Source organism: Perca flavescens, chromosome 9, assembly GCF_004354835.1.
Source record: "Perca flavescens isolate YP-PL-M2 chromosome 9, PFLA_1.0, whole genome shotgun sequence".
Lineage (NCBI taxonomy): Eukaryota > Metazoa > Chordata > Actinopteri > Perciformes > Percidae > Perca > Perca flavescens.
In genome coordinates this window covers 15,879,547-15,895,433 of record NC_041339.1, presented here as the reverse complement: position 1 = coordinate 15,895,433, position 15,887 = coordinate 15,879,547, and positions in this window count along the sequence as shown.

The following is a 15,887-nucleotide window of genomic DNA, read 5'->3' as shown; positions in this document are numbered from 1 at the left end:
ACCTCAACGCGTTCACCCACAGTCCACTTCACAGAGTTTAAGTATAGTATTGTCCTCACTCTTCTTTCTCCTTTTAGTGGCTTTCTCATACAACTGGGACAATCCCGAATATGAAAGCAACAAAATCAAATAAATGAGTTTAGTGGAAGTTGTCACGCAACAAGTGGCTGTCAGTGCGAAAATGGATGTTTTTTTCGAACGAAAGAAAGGAGCGAGCGACTGTGCAACCATCAATAATAACAATAACAATAATAATCTTTTTCTAATGTTTTTTTTTTTAAATTCCGAACCTATGCTTTCTTTTTGTCATTAGGATATAACTGAAGAGCATTTAGGCCTCGAGAAAAAAAAAATCGGATTAACTTGTGAACCGATGAAAATAAGAACTTAAACTGGAGGTAAATCTGGCCAGTGTCTCTTTGTGGGAACCGTTTCTAAAGCAATTAAAGCGAGAAGGAATTCCTCTCAGCTGCTTTTCCTCAAATCAGCTTTTTACGGAACTTAATGCAGGCTAATGTCCAGCATGGATGAGGGCTTTAATGCAAGTGTCAAGAGGCTCTGCTATAAGAGTGATATTAGTGCCCCCCTCTCCTGATCCGGGGATGGAGAGGACAGGGACCTATCTCTGACTCAGTTTACACACATTTTACATTTACGGACAATTTAGACACTTTTTTGGACATGCAGGCTATAGGTACATAGGAATAACCCTATATCTTTTCAGAATAAATTATTAAAGTCTCAAACTGGTGTTGAGGACCAATAATCAAAATTGTAATTTGTCATCTCGCACTGGACATTTTTTTTTTATTACAAATTACAATTTATAAGATTTTACAAGGTAATAATGTGAAAAATAATGACATTTTAAAGCATTTTTTTTCCCCTTCTTCCTGCTGAACTATGTTTTGTGCATTAAGGCTTTTAGAGAAGGAAATGTGATGTTTTACATTATCTGGTCAAAAGTTGTATTGATATAAGTTGAGTGTGCATCATGTTGCAGAATTTGAATCTACATTTTGACAATGGCTTCATCTAACAATTTTTTTCATAATCAATTAATCGGCCTATTGTTTTCTGGATTAATCGTTCCATAAAATATTGAAAAACATCCACCAAAACTTCCAAGAGCTCATGTAGCCATCAACAAATATCTCCTTTTGTCAGACACAAAACCTAAAGACAATCAATTTGCAAAACAAAGAAAAGCATGCAAACTTTGGGTATTTTTGCATGAAAAAATGACTTAAACCATTAATCGATTATTAAAATAGTTGCCGATTCATTTTCTGTCAACCGATTATTAATCGACCATTCAGTTCTTCTGACTTTAGAAGGCAAAAACGCTTTCAGATGTTTTATTTTGCAGAACTCGAGTCTTCGAAGCCTAATCATGATGATAGTGCACCCATCTCTATTTACCATTTTCACACTGCTTCTCATCCCGATCACCTTCAGGATCTCAGCACTACTCGCTGCAGGCTAACTTTCTAAACCCCAAATTCATCTCAGATTTTTGTGGATTTCATATGCGCACTCATTGTTCTCTGCACTCTGGCTGCATTCGAGCTTTATGGTGTTAAAGCCTCTCCTCAGATCTGAGTTATCGTCTTTGCTCTCAATCATCCTCCCGCCTGCTTTCTGAATATCAAAACTTTTATCCCTGCATCAGGACTTTGGCAGCCTACAATCAAAGCTCAGCCGAGGAAGCTGCAGCGATTCATAAATCGTGCAGTTTTTAATCAGGTTTATAACGCATGAACGTTTGTAATTTTACCCCTCAAATAGCTCCCTATATTTCCAAGTGGCATTTTACATCAAATCGAGGAGAAAGTTTATGCCTTCAGCCTTCAGAGCCCATTAACTTTTATCATTAGATTTTCTTTAACTTCATGAATACATTAGATTTCAATCCAGCCGCTCTGGCCTGCACATGCTCTTAGTCAAGGTTAGCTTGTGCTCATTTGGGTGAAATTAATCATTTTGATGTATGGTTTAGAATTGACTGCTTCCTTGGGACTTGTGGTAACAAAGCAACTTGCCATTAGCAATCCTCCGGCTGTGTATAAGCCGGGGCATTCGCCTTTAAGACTTTCCTCACACGTGTTGGATACCTGATTGAAAATGACAAATCTCTGGCTCCACAGCTTCTTTTTTTCTGCACTCAGTACATCTGTTACCATTGTATCAAAGGACAAAATCCCACTGTCTATTATATACATCTAATTAGTTGTATACTCCTTATCTCACATTCATATGCTCAACATCCTTTTTTATCAATAAAAACACCAAAGTTACATGTATTGCAAGACATTATTCTTCATAACCAAAGGAAAGGGATGAAGTCCATTTACTGTGCGACAACAAAGACATTTATCAAAAACATCAGGCTTCTAAATTAAGGAGTTCCTGTAACTCAAGAAACCAATGCAAATTTAAACTGATAATGTTCAGAGACAATAGAGTGAATAAAACATCACAACAAATTAGTAGCAAATATTAGTTAAAAAGGTATCAATTTTTGGGAGCAACAGTATAAACTGCAAAATCGACGTACTCCCCATTATAAAGTTGGATATGTTGAACATGTTAGCAAACAATTGCCAATGTATGCATCCAGCAAACATGGAGCAACATTTGAATTCATTTGGAGTTGTGTTTCTGGCCTTTTTTTTTGTTGCTCTGTTTTGGTCACCACCAGCTCCTGCGAAAAAAAATATCAGTCTCTTTAGCTGCTAAATGCTCCATTATGTTCACCAGCACCAGTTTGGTGCTGGGCAGGTATGCAGTCGGCCTTTCAGAGCTTTTGTGCCAAAAATAAAGCTGCCAGCAGCTGCTGTAAATAACGCCAATGAGAACAGTGAGAGCGAACCAAAACAGTCATGTTTGACTTAGCATTGCACTCCTATAACATCGTCGAATTTAAGTGAAATACACTTTTAAAAAATGTCAAAATTGATACAGCAGAGGTACCATTTTTCTTATTCCACTTTTTTTTTTCTTGTCCGAACCTGGGGCCTACATTACCCACAATGCAAACTGACATCTGACAATTTGGTTAGATGCAGTGTCTGCTCGTAGCCGCCAACCTCGAGCAAGAGATGAGGAGTGGGCTACAGAGGTCTGTAAGTTCACATCTTTCGCCTCACCTCCAAATTTTTTTCATTTTTAAACTTATAGTCTTCAGCCCCAGCTGACATCCCAGCTCCCTCTGGAGCCACATGAGGCTTTATACAAACTGTTTTCATATGTGCAGTAGAGTGGTATTCCACAAGACCTGTAAACAGACTTCGATGTGTAAAATTGATGGAGTGCCCCTTTCAACATGCATCTTTAACCTTCACATTAGCACTTTGGTAGAAAAGGTTTCTCTGTCAAACTTTTGGTGGAAAAAATTGTTATTATGTAAGAATATAATAAATGGGACAGAGACACAGTAATTCTCTAAATGGGAGGCTGACCACAAGTTGTTCACTTTCACTATTGTTACTCCTTGTATGATCCTGTAGACACAGCACACCATGCTGCAGCCAGGGCCGCTCCTCTGAACGGTTTCTCTGGCAGACTTGACATATCGAGGTTGGCAGGTTTGTTTCCTCCCTCTTTCTCAGAGCCGGTCTTTGGTTGTGCCCCTCAGGCTGCGGCCCAGCACAAGGGTTCCTATTGTCAGGGCCTAATCCAGGGGCTACACAGCTTTAGCAACATGGTGGGATAAAAGCCCATCAAACCACTACTTTTTGGGGGCAAATCTTTCCTAATCCCTCGCTTTATCTAAACAAAAGGAGAGAAACAAGAGGATAGAAATAAATTGTGCAGACACAGGGCAAGACCGAGAGCTAAGATGCAAAGAAGTAGTTTCACTGGAGAAGCTAACCATTTTTGACAGGCTTTCACTAAAGGACTGACAAAAAACGGACACCAGGATTCCAAAAAGGGCCGTACAAGGTCTTTTTTCTTTTCTAAAGTTAAGCTTTAAGATACTTAGAGGGATATGTCGAAATTAGTGAGATTAAATTCAAAAACCTTGACTATTAAGAGGACTTGGCAGGGGGCACCTGTCAGTTTTGAACGCTCTAAAAAAATGTTCTTGGTTTTCTTGGTTGATGTAAACAAGCGACAACTGTGTGATCTTGAACCTTTTCTTTGCTCTTTTCTCATACAGGGAAAAGGGAGTATGGGAATTTCTCTTTCCTGCCTCACACACACCGCTTAGAAAATCTGCTCCATCACACCGACTGTGTAACCCCGACCTGTATCCAAACCACATTTACTTTCAAGATGACCCAGAACGAATCTTTTTACTGTAATTTCATGTGTTGGAATTCTTCCAAAAAACACAAAATGACAGCTCCAAATTAGGCTTTTTATTTAACGTCTGTTTCTGAGACTCTGCGAGCTACAGTTCATATGCGACACTATGGTTTGAACAGACCTTGTAAATTAGAGGACCCTGTAAACTTACATGTTCTGTGTGTGTGTGTGTCTGTCTGTGTGTGTTTCAGGGGACAAATCCCCTGACCCCGTTTCATGTCTGCTGCCAATTCCAATTTCTATCTTTGCTCTGTGGCAACTCGCTTCAAATCCCAAGTGCCGCATCTGCAAATGACTCTGTGAGTTAGAGGCTCCATTTTCTGCCACAGCGCCAATGCTCCACAAGAGGACCATTTGGAGCCCGGCGGTCAGAGAGCCGAGCAGAGATTGAGAACAAGCCAGTTCGTTCTGGCTCTATGTACATAAACCACCACAGCCGGGGGGGCCTTCAGCGTCTTGCTTGCCCTCTCAGGTGTACGAACAGAAACACGGTGACATATATAATTCACTACCTGACAGTAAATGCACTGTCCTCATCCACACACAAAGTTCAGGCTTTCGAAATGTAATATACATCATGGAGGGCAAACTGATTTGATTAGCATCATATTTTGGTTTTATGATTGGTTGACAGCTCGCCCCCTGCTGGCCCGTGTCGATGCCTCCTGAATGGGGTAATTAAGAGATAATAGGCTGGGGATGCTCGTCAGGGACCAAGTGATTAGTGATTCATTACATGAGCTTAGAACGAGGAAGAAGAGAGGAGGGAAGTGGTTGGGTTTCAGTGGGGGGCATACTGGAACAGCCTGACAAATTGCCATTGGATTTATCCAGGGTAATTAACTATCACCCAGGGAAAGGGCTGGGCCTGGGACTATCCGTAACCTACAGCAGAGTCCCACAGTCATCACACATGGGCTGACTCCGGTTTTTCTTTCTTCTGTTAATGGCTGTAAGTCCTTTTAATGCTGCATTGTGTGTTCAGAAAAAAAACCACAATACATGAACTATGAGATTCTGTGGATGTAAAAATGGATTTCAATTTAAATGTTTTTTCTACTAAGTGGTGGTGCTACATGCTAATAAGAAATAATATTTAATATTCTCTCACATTGACGCCTTAATTCAAATCAATTCAATTGTATTTATAGTGTCAAATCATAACAAGAGTTATCTCAAGACACTTTACAGATAGAGTAGGTCTAGACCACACTCTATAATTTACAAAGACCCAACAATTCCAGTAATTCCCTCAAGAGCAAGCGTTTAGTGGCGAGGAAAAACTCCCTTTTAGGGAGAAACCTTGAGTAGTGAGGATAACTTCCTTTTAGGGAGAAACCTCGGACAGACCCAGGCTCTTAGTAGGCGGTGTCTGATGGTGCTGGTTGGGGGTACGATGAACAGCAGGCCACTGCAGGGCATAGCTGGGTGTAGCATGTCACTGCAGGGCATAGCAGGACGTAGCAGGGCACTGCAGGGCATAGCAGGGTGTAGCAGGTCACTGCAGGGCATAGCTGGGCGTAGCAGGGCACTGCAGGGCATAGCAGGGTGTAGCAGGGCACTGCAGAGTGTAGCAGGGTGTAGCAATGCATAGCAGGGCACGGAGCAGGACAACGGCAACAGCTGCAACCATGATTTAGATGCCACCCTAATCCAAGGAAAACTGCTGGGCGAAAAAAACATAAGGACTCCGGGAAATAAGCTTCCCCAGAGCTAAGTTAGGAACAAGCATTTCTGGGACATGGATGCACACAGAAAGAAAGAGGAGAGAGGAGCTCAGTGTGTCAACGGAAGTCCCCCGGCAGTCTAAAACTATAACAGCATAATTAAGAGCTGGTGCAAGGCAAACCTGAGCCAGTTCTATAAGGGCTGGTAGATGAATCTGACAACTATGAAGAGAAGCAGAGAAGAGAAGCCTTAGTGTTTAGGTAAGTAGGCCTAAATTCTATACTTATTTTAAATACAGGCAGCAGGGAAACAGTCTGGCTCTATCAGAAGGTTAAAAAAAACGTCTACCAGCTCCTCTAAAGCTCACAAATCAAGACGTTATAGCTGGAGACAGCAGATTGTTGCAGGGAATATGTTACCATGTTGTCACTGTCTCTCAGGTTGCAACCCTATCTCCTAGAAACACATTGATATACTACTTAATGCAATGTACACTGTTGAAAATGTTTTTTTACTTTAGTTTTATGTTGGATTTTTCCTTTAAAGTGGAAATCCTCTCATTGAACCTATGACCTGACATTAAACAAACCGTATCCCCAAAGATTATTGCTGCATTCATATGATGTCAGAATAATCAGAAGAATTAGCTCCCATGAATGCCCCCTCAAGTCAGAACAACCATTTGGTTAAAATACATGTCGGTAAAAGTTTTATACACGACTTGCCAATTTGGCGATAGATTAAGCAGTATAGGGTGGACAAAAGTAAATGTTTAATTAATTAACGTATTGCAAAGCAACTTTTTTGCTCACATGTAATTTGTAATATGGTATTAGGTTAGTTTCTTATTAGCATTAACCCTGATAACAAGTCAGGTATAGCAATATTTGGGACAAAATCGCTAATATAAAGCTTAAAACTGGAAATAAATACTGGAAACAGCTATTTTTTGAGCGCTTTGAGTAATAGGGACCATGCGAAGAGCACGTGAATGCAACAAATGACACGGAAATGTTTCAGTGCCAATGAATGGGCACTTGAATTTACAGCACAGTCATACAATGTTAGTTAGTTTTAACTTTGAAAGCACAATAAGCTTTACAGTCAGTTGTAGCATGGACTTCACTTCTGAATTAGAAAGAGAGAAAAAAACTCATAATTTTATCTTTTGCAATTGATTGTCATTTGAGCTATAGGGAGGGATAAACAGTAAACAAAAAACAGTTGCCAGAAACCAATGTGAAGTATTTACTTTAACAAACTAAATAAAGAGTCTATGAAATGTAGTATTAGATGGTATTAAAAGTATTAAACTGTGAAATTCAGCTGTATTCCCTTTAAAGAATCGTTGCATGGCACACACGGATGGCTTCCATCCACTATTTGACTGCCATGATCCTGTAAAGTAGGAAAGTCTATATTCCCATCCTTCCAAAGCCAGCCTACCATCCAAGAGTAATCCTCTCTGGTCTATATCAGCCTCACAAAGCAGCACACACTTACATGGAGAAGATGATTTTTTCTGTCTGTTTTATCTGATTTGGAAGCACTTAGAAACAGCTAAGTCTTCTCTCGATTAAAAGGACTAGGGAAAAACTCAGTCGGTGTGATAACTGCTCCCTCCTACAGCTACCTCTCATCATCCAACATCTGGCTATTGTTGTTAAATCTGCTTTAAAGCATCAGTGGGTCATCTGGATTCAAACATTTCGAGAATTGAGGCTCATCTGTTGAGCTTAATTCACAGTCGAGTTGCACTCCTCTCCTCTTTAGTCTCTCATCAGAATAAAGGCTGCTTTTTCAAACACCTCTGAAAGTGCTGCTTTTCTAATATCTGATAAATGGGCTGCAATGAAGTCCAACGCAACTTTGTCTGAAGGTGTGTGCAAACATACAGCATAAACATGCACAAAAACATCACAGATTTTTCCATTTTACATTATCATTCCTCAACTCAGGCGTTGTGGTCCGGCATCTCAGCGAGAGCACAGCTCAAGTCAAGCTCTTCCCCCCCATAAGCTCTATTATGCAGTGTTTTATGAAATGAGAATAAGGGGTTGATTTATTGTTGTTTCATAATCTGGGTTTATGCCTTGTTCTGCAAAAATCCTTTAAAAAAGGCTTTGGCTGGCAGTCAGGGCAGAACCACATCCAGCATTAACCCACTGGCTAACCGCTGCCTAAAGGGGCCCAAACAAATTATTAACAAAGTCATAGTACAGTATGTCGAAAAAGTGATAAAAAAGTGATAGTAGGAAGTACGCCGAAAAAAGGGATAAAGTCATAGTATCGTACGTTAAAAAAGTGATAACAAAGTCATAGTACTGTATGTCAAAAAAAACGTCATGAAGAGGGCCAAACCAGAACAGGAATCAAACCTGAGTAGGTTTGCAGTGAGTAATTGCCTGTTGGAGCAGTGCCAAACACCGAGCCACTGTGCCACAGAAGAATTAATGTTAAAAACCGTAATAGCATAGTATGTCGCAAGAAGCTATTAAAAAGTCATAGTATGGTATGTCGAAAAAAGTGATGAAAAAGTCATAGTATAGTATGTAGTAAAACAGTGGTAAAAAGTAATAGTATAGCATGTCGAAAATAGTCATAGTATAACATGTTGAGAAAAATTATAAAAAAGTCATAGTATAGTTTATTGAAAAAAGTGATAAAAAGTCATAGTATAGCATGACAAAAAGTGATAACAAATGTCATAGTATAGTATGTAGTAAAACAGTGGTAAAAAGTCATAGTATAGTATGTCGAAAAAAGTGATGGGAGAGACTGACAGGAACAAAACTTCTCTTCATCTATCCGCATTCTTTATTTTTGTAATTTAGGTTTTGAAACTAAGTGCACCATACTAGATTTGAACAGTCAACATTCTGCCTTCTAATCATTCTCTTAGCCCTCTATGTCGAAAATATTTATAAAAAAGTCATAGTATAGTATGTCGAAAAATGTGATAAAAAAGTCATAGTATAGTATGTTGAAAAAAGTCATAGCATAGTATATCGTAACAAGTGATGAAAAAGTCATAGTCTAGTATGTCAAAAAGTCATAGTATAGCATGTCGAAATTAGTCATAGTATAGCAGGTCGAAAAAAGTGATAAAAAAGTCATAGTATAGTATGTCAAAAATAGTCATAATATGGAGTTGGAGTAATGCAAATCACCAAGACACTGTGCCACCAAAGAACATACGTTGAGTGTAATGACATAATATGTTGAAAAAAGTGATAAAAAAGTCATAGTATGGTATGTTGAAAAAAGTGATTAAAAAAGTCATGGTACGCATGTTGAAAAAGTATGATATGTCGAAAAAAAAACGCCATGAAAAGTGATAACCTGGACTGGAACTTGAACCTGAGTCAGAGTCTACAATGATTTCCTGCTGGTTAGTTTTCAAACAGTGCAAACCACCAAGCTACCACACCACCAGGGAATGCATGATAAAAACAGTTATAACATAGTATGTTAAAAAAAAGGCATTAAAAAGTCATTGAATGGTATGTCAAAAAAATGTATAAAAAAAATCATGGTATGCATGCCAAAAACCGTCATAGTACAAGTATGTAAAAAAAAGAAAGAAAAAAAAGTGATAACAAAGTCATAGTAAAGTATGTAAAAAAACAAAACATCATCAGACTAGTAATCGAACCTGGGTGAGAGTCTGTAGTGAGTAAAAGCTGTGCAAACCATCAAGCCACTGTGGCAGCAAAGATTTGTGTTAAACACAGAAATATCATAATATGTCGAAAAAAGCCATTAAAAAGTCATAGTATAGTATGTAAAAAGTGATAAAAAAGTCATAGTATCATATGTCGAAAAAAAGTTATGAAAAGGGCCAACGCAGGAATAAAACCTGAGTCAGAGTCTGCAGCGACTATTAGTCTGTTTGAGCAGTGTTAATTATCGAGCTATTGTGTCACCACAGAACTTTTAGTATATTAAAAAAAGCCATTAAAAGTCATAGTATGGTATGTTGAAAAGAAGTGATAAAAAAGTAATGGTATGTATGTTGAAAAAAGTCATAGTCTAGTATGTCGAAAAAAGTGATAACAAAGTCATAGTATGTTGAAAAAAACTTCATGAAAAGGGACAACGGGGGAATCGAAACTGAGTAGGTCTGCAGTGAGTACTTACCTGTTGGAGCAGTGTAAAGTACCAAATCACTGTGCCACCAAATAACCTACGTTGAAAACAGTAGAATAGTATGTCGAAAAAAGCCATTAAAAAGTCATAGTATTGTATGTCAAAAAAAATCATAGTATAGTATGTCAAAAATAGTCATAGTATAGTATGTCGAAAAAAGTGATTAGGAAAGTCATGGTATAGTATTTTGAAAAAAGCCATTAAAAAGTCATAGTAGGGTATGTCAAAAAAAATCTAAGTATAGTATGTCAAAAAAAGCCATTAAAAAGTCCTAGTATTGTATGTCGAAAAAAAAGTCATGTAAAGAGCTAGGGTCAAACTTAGGTCAGAGTCGGCAGTGACTACTTGCTGGTTGCCTGTTGGAGCAGTGCTAACCACTGAGACACTGTGCCACCAAAGAATTCATGTTGAAAAGAGGTAATAGCATAGAAGATATTAAAAAGTCATAGTATGGTATGTCAAAAAAAGTGATTAAAAATGTCATAGTAGCCTATAGTATTTTTTTTTTGAAATGATCAAAAAGTCATAGTATAGTATGTCGAAAAAAGGCATGTTGAAAAAAGCCATTAAAAGTGATAGTATAGTATGTAGAAAAAAGTGATACAAAAGTCATATTATATCATGTCGAAAAACATGATAAAAAAGTCATTGTATAGTATGTTGAAAAAAGTGATAAATAAGTCATAGTATAGTATGTCGAAAACACATAGTATAATATTTTGAAAAAAATGGTTAAAGAAAGTCAGTATAGCATGTCAAAAAAGTGATAAAAAAGTCATAGTATAACATGTCGAAAAAAAGTCATAGTATAGCATGTCGAAAAAAGTGACAAAAAAGTCATAGTATAGTATGTCGAAAAAGTCATGGGAGAGACGAAGCTTCTCTTCATCTAGCTGCATTCTTCATTTTTGTAATTTAGGTCTTGAAAATAATCACACCATACTGGATTTGAACAGTCAACCTTCTGCCTTTGAAGCAGTCTCTTACCCCTCTGAGCTATCTGACCTGACTCAATAACTATGATTTTTATCAAATTTGTCTCTTTCACTTAGTTTATGTGACCTCAAAAGGTTCAGCTAGGGTTGAACCTGGGTCAGAGTCGGCAGTGACTACTTGCTGGATGCCTGCTGGAGCAGTGCTAACCACTGAGACACTATGCCACCAAAGAATTCATGTTGAAAACAGTAATAGCATAGTATGTCGAAAAAAGCCATTAAAAACGTCATAGTATGGTATGTTGAAAAAGTCAAGGTATGTAAGCAAGTTAAAGAGAAAGTTTTAAGATGATGTTCTCTCTCCTCTGCACTGTAGCTGTGATATCACTCCCACTAGTAGCCCTTAGAAATGCTGAAAAAGCCTAAGAAGCACTAATCTTAAACAGTGATAACACAAAACTGTAAAGAAAACCAAAAAGCGGAATCATTTTATAATAGCTGAAGGTGACTAAAGATAAATAAATAAAAGATTCCTGTCCTATTCTTATGCTGAATTTTTCATTGTCTACCTTTGTTGCATAATTTTATTACACATTTATGGGTAACATTTTATTATAACTCAGACAAAGTTCACTTCCCTTAATTATAGCGTGATAACAATAGACAGCAAAGTTAATATCATATTCTATTGGGTTATACCTGCAGATCAGCAAGTCTGCTCCCAGCCATTTAGCTCTAATTACATTGTGCTGGAAGCCTCTGCAGAGAATGCAAGCCAGTGGGGAAATAAGTGCTTAAGAAATGACTGTGTGAGAGATGGCCTGAAGGCACTGAGCTCTCTGCAGAGACGCTGCGGTAGGCCACTTAACCTGGATACCTGCTCACACGGATCCCACCAATCAGGGACGAATGAAGAAAACTTATTGTAAGTGAAAGCGTGTTAAGTGGCATTTGTATCACTCTTAATACTGAAATGAAGGGGAAAAAAAACATTCCCTACACCCACAAATGAGCACCTACTTTACCCTCAGAGACAGGGAATAAGGGAGGGAGCAGTGGTGGAAATTTGAGAGAGAGGCCTTAAGAATAAAAAGGAGTCTTGCTGGGCGCAAATGGCCATATAAAGAGTCGGCCGTCCTGCCAGTCAGATGGCGGTTGGCTGAAGGAACCCGGGAGTGAGAACTGCTGTCTTCTCATTAGATAATCCCTCCAGCACCCAGCGGCAGCAGAGGGGGGGGGGAGGGCGCAGAGAGCCTGTTAAAGAGAGCCAGCGCTGGACGATGGATATCTGTATGTATCTATTTTCTAATGAGTGCTGCTTAGCTGCCCGCCGAGTTGGAACGTGGGCATGAGAAAAGTAAATACTGAAGGAAAATACTTTCATGCGAGCCTGATTCTGCAGGATATGAAATGGTAATTTGTTTTGCATACAAATATATTTTTGCATTAAAAATATGTCTTTTTTAAATACTGCTGCTGAAAATCACACACATTTGTCACATTTTACTTCTAAGAAATAAGTACAGTATGCTTCATGGTGAGATTGACTACGATGGTTAATGTGTGTGTGTGTGTGTGTGTGTGTGTGTGTGTGTGTGTGTGTGTTTTGAGTGTGTTTTCCTTGCCTAGGGATCCTGCCGCACACCCCCACCCTGCAGAGGAGCCCTTTGGCAGAGATCTGACTCTACATGAATATGAATGAGGAGGTAACACACAGGGGAGAGCCAGGGAATCTGATGACAGTGCAGGAAAAGACCAGAGCATCTACGGGGATGTATGACTTCTCAGCCCTGCCACTGATATGATAAAGTGGCTCAATTCTCAATTTGAATATAGTGTGTGTGTGTGTGTGTGTGTGTTTGTGTGTGTGTGTGTGTGTGTGTGTGTAAGGGTGTGTGTGTGTGTCTCACCTCAGAGTGTGTCCTGTCAGATGGATATGAATAATGTATTGATATCCAGCCCCCTGTGGTAGTCCATACAATCCTGCCTATGTGTGTTGTGTTTAGCCTGCCCAGCTGGCAGGGTCACAGGGGATGCACACACATTATGTCACAGTCCCAGGAGAGGTTAGGGTCCATGTTCCCTATTTATCATCAATCAACAGAGCAAACTGTTTAACAACAACAATGAGGCAGTTAAGAGGCCCCCTCAGTTCATGCCAGAAGTGGTGATAATTACCCAAACATGAAGTTGTCACTCTTCTCCCTGCTCAGCCTCTCCCTGCATCTGCCCCTTTTGATTTTGTGCCGAGTCGAGCGTGACTCACTCACAAGTGAGACGGACAGTAATTGGCGAGATTGATTTTTAAAAGCTTATTCATTTGACCTGCACCGTGTCCATACGGAGCCTTTTCATTAAGCTTGATAAATGCATCAATACGTTTCCTGATGCACTCGTTATGGTTTCATTACCTTTCCAGAAACCTCTTCTTCCTCATTGTAAAATTAATCTGAATTCCTCCAGCTAGCTCTTTTCGCTAAAAGGGATGGTCAAACACACCTCCTGTCAAATTGTCAGCAGGTCTGATTGAGCCAAATGCCTCACACTGCCTGCCCTGCCTAAATGCATTTACTTATCTTTCCACACCTTAAACACTCTGACTGAGATGTTTTATGATGTCAACCTAAATGCTTTACATACAGCATGGGAGCAAATAGAAATTAAATGAGTCCCTTAAAGTGCTCATATTATGCTTTTTGGCTTTTTCCTTTTTCTTTATTGTGTTATATATCTTTTTTTGTGCACGTTATAGGTTTACAAAGTGAAAAAGCCCAAAGTCCACCCCAAAGGGACTTACCATCTCCAACAGAAAACACTGTTCACAAACTGCTCCAACAGCTCGATTGTAGTCCAGCCTTTACTTCCGTGACAAACGTGCGTCACTTTTTAACAAGCATTGTGGCTCTTTCAGTAACATGTCTGAATAAAGCCATAATGAAACATGAAATGGGCACCTCTGAGTGATGGCATTGACATCTGATCACCATAGAAAAGCATGTTAGAAAACAGTTATCCAGAAGATACAAAGCAACATTAGTAATTTTTTGGAGTCGTGGCCACCAGTTTAATATTCATTCGCCTTTTAGCTTTTCGTCTTCACCAAGTCCTGAGGGAACTATCTGACTTTTGTTGGCCAGCTTGTTGCGATCTGTCTGTCTGCTGTTTGGTGCTAGGTAGATATCTTACAGTGGCTTTTTAGAGCTGAAAATTGCTGCCTGCTGCTGCTAAAAGTGCCGATGAGAGCAGCGAGAGTGAACCAAAACACTAACAAGTTGCAGTTTGTAAAACCAAAACAATGAGCTTAAAGACGCTTAAACGCACCGTATAGCTGAGCTAACCGAAAAGTCGCGTGATAATTACCTGTGGGTTCGTCACTATGAGCAGGGGCGTAGCACAAAATACTGGGCCCTGTAGAAAGGCATTTTCTATGGGCCCCTCCCCGCATCCACAGCTATTCATTCTAGCATCTTTTTGGGCCCTCCTCACATGAGGGCCCAGGGTACTCAGTCCCCTTCCCCTCCACCCCCCGCCCAATCCGACGCCCCTGACTATGAGTAAGCCCTTTTACATTTCACATACTCATTTCGCTTTGAACAGGTAGATGTTTGCACCTGCTAGGCTCAGGGCCTGCCGGTGCCTGTCTGGTTAGCTGTGGGATCATCAGCCGGGGACTACAAGTCAATAATGTTTCGCCCCTGATCCCGGAACACCCCATAGTGGCGGGGACTGTGACCTGGGACGTCTCCCTGACACCCCTCGCAGCTAACCCTTTCTTTAGGAGCTGCTAGCTCCCCAGATCTTATCACGCTTCCTCAGCCATAACCAGAAGCTGGCCTTCTCCGCCTCTTCTGAGAGCTCCGTCATGGTTTTGTGTAGCTCTTTGCCTCGTAGCTCTAGGTCTCGGAGCAGGTGTAATGTTGAGCTCCCCACAAAACCCCTCATTCCAATCTCCACAGGAGAGTTTCGTGCTCCATCCTCCTTCCCTGCACTCGGCAACCAGGCCTCCATATTTCGCTGCCTCCACCCCTTCCTCCCATGGTTTCGCTGATTTAATCGCTGACCAGAGCACCATGGCTGGTCACAGTGTGGTGCTGCAGATCCCCCTTGGAAAGTGGAGCTGCTTGCCCAGGTTGCCCTCCATTTAATTATTTGTGACTATAATTTATTAATTCATTCAACCTTTATTATACTCGAGAAATCATTGTGGGGCAGCCCTCATTTACAATGACATCAAGACAAATTACAAAGACAAAACAACACAGAAAAAAAGCAACACCATTATAAGACAAATAGAAAGACACTAAAACTTTCTGAATTAGAAAGCTTATTTTATAAATAAATTAGTATAATCATGATGCAAATTAAAGTACAATTGTGTAAAGCAATTACAAGTAGAAGTTGGCAGGTTTAAAACCAGATTTCTAAATTTTCCAAAAGGCACAAATGAGTTGATTTTAACGACGTGCTGCAATTTGTTCCAGGAGTCAGGTGCAGTAAAGTTAAAAGCAGTTTTTTCCAAGTTCAGAACAAGCTTGTGTAACATGAAGCAATAGCCAGTCAGCAGATATCAAATTGATAGAAGTAGCCAGCAATGTTATATATTGCATATCTGCGAAGGGCTTTATTTTTAAAATGTTGCATACAAGTGGTGAAACATAATTGTTCTTTTAACAATTCACCAAATCCCTTATTGAACAACATATGGAGGTCAGTGTCTCTGCAGGAGCTCGTACCTTATTTCTATGACTTTCATAACCTCTGCCCTCTGGAACAGTTAGCCCTGCATTGATTTCAGCTTTCCCCTTAGCTTAAGTGTCAGCTACA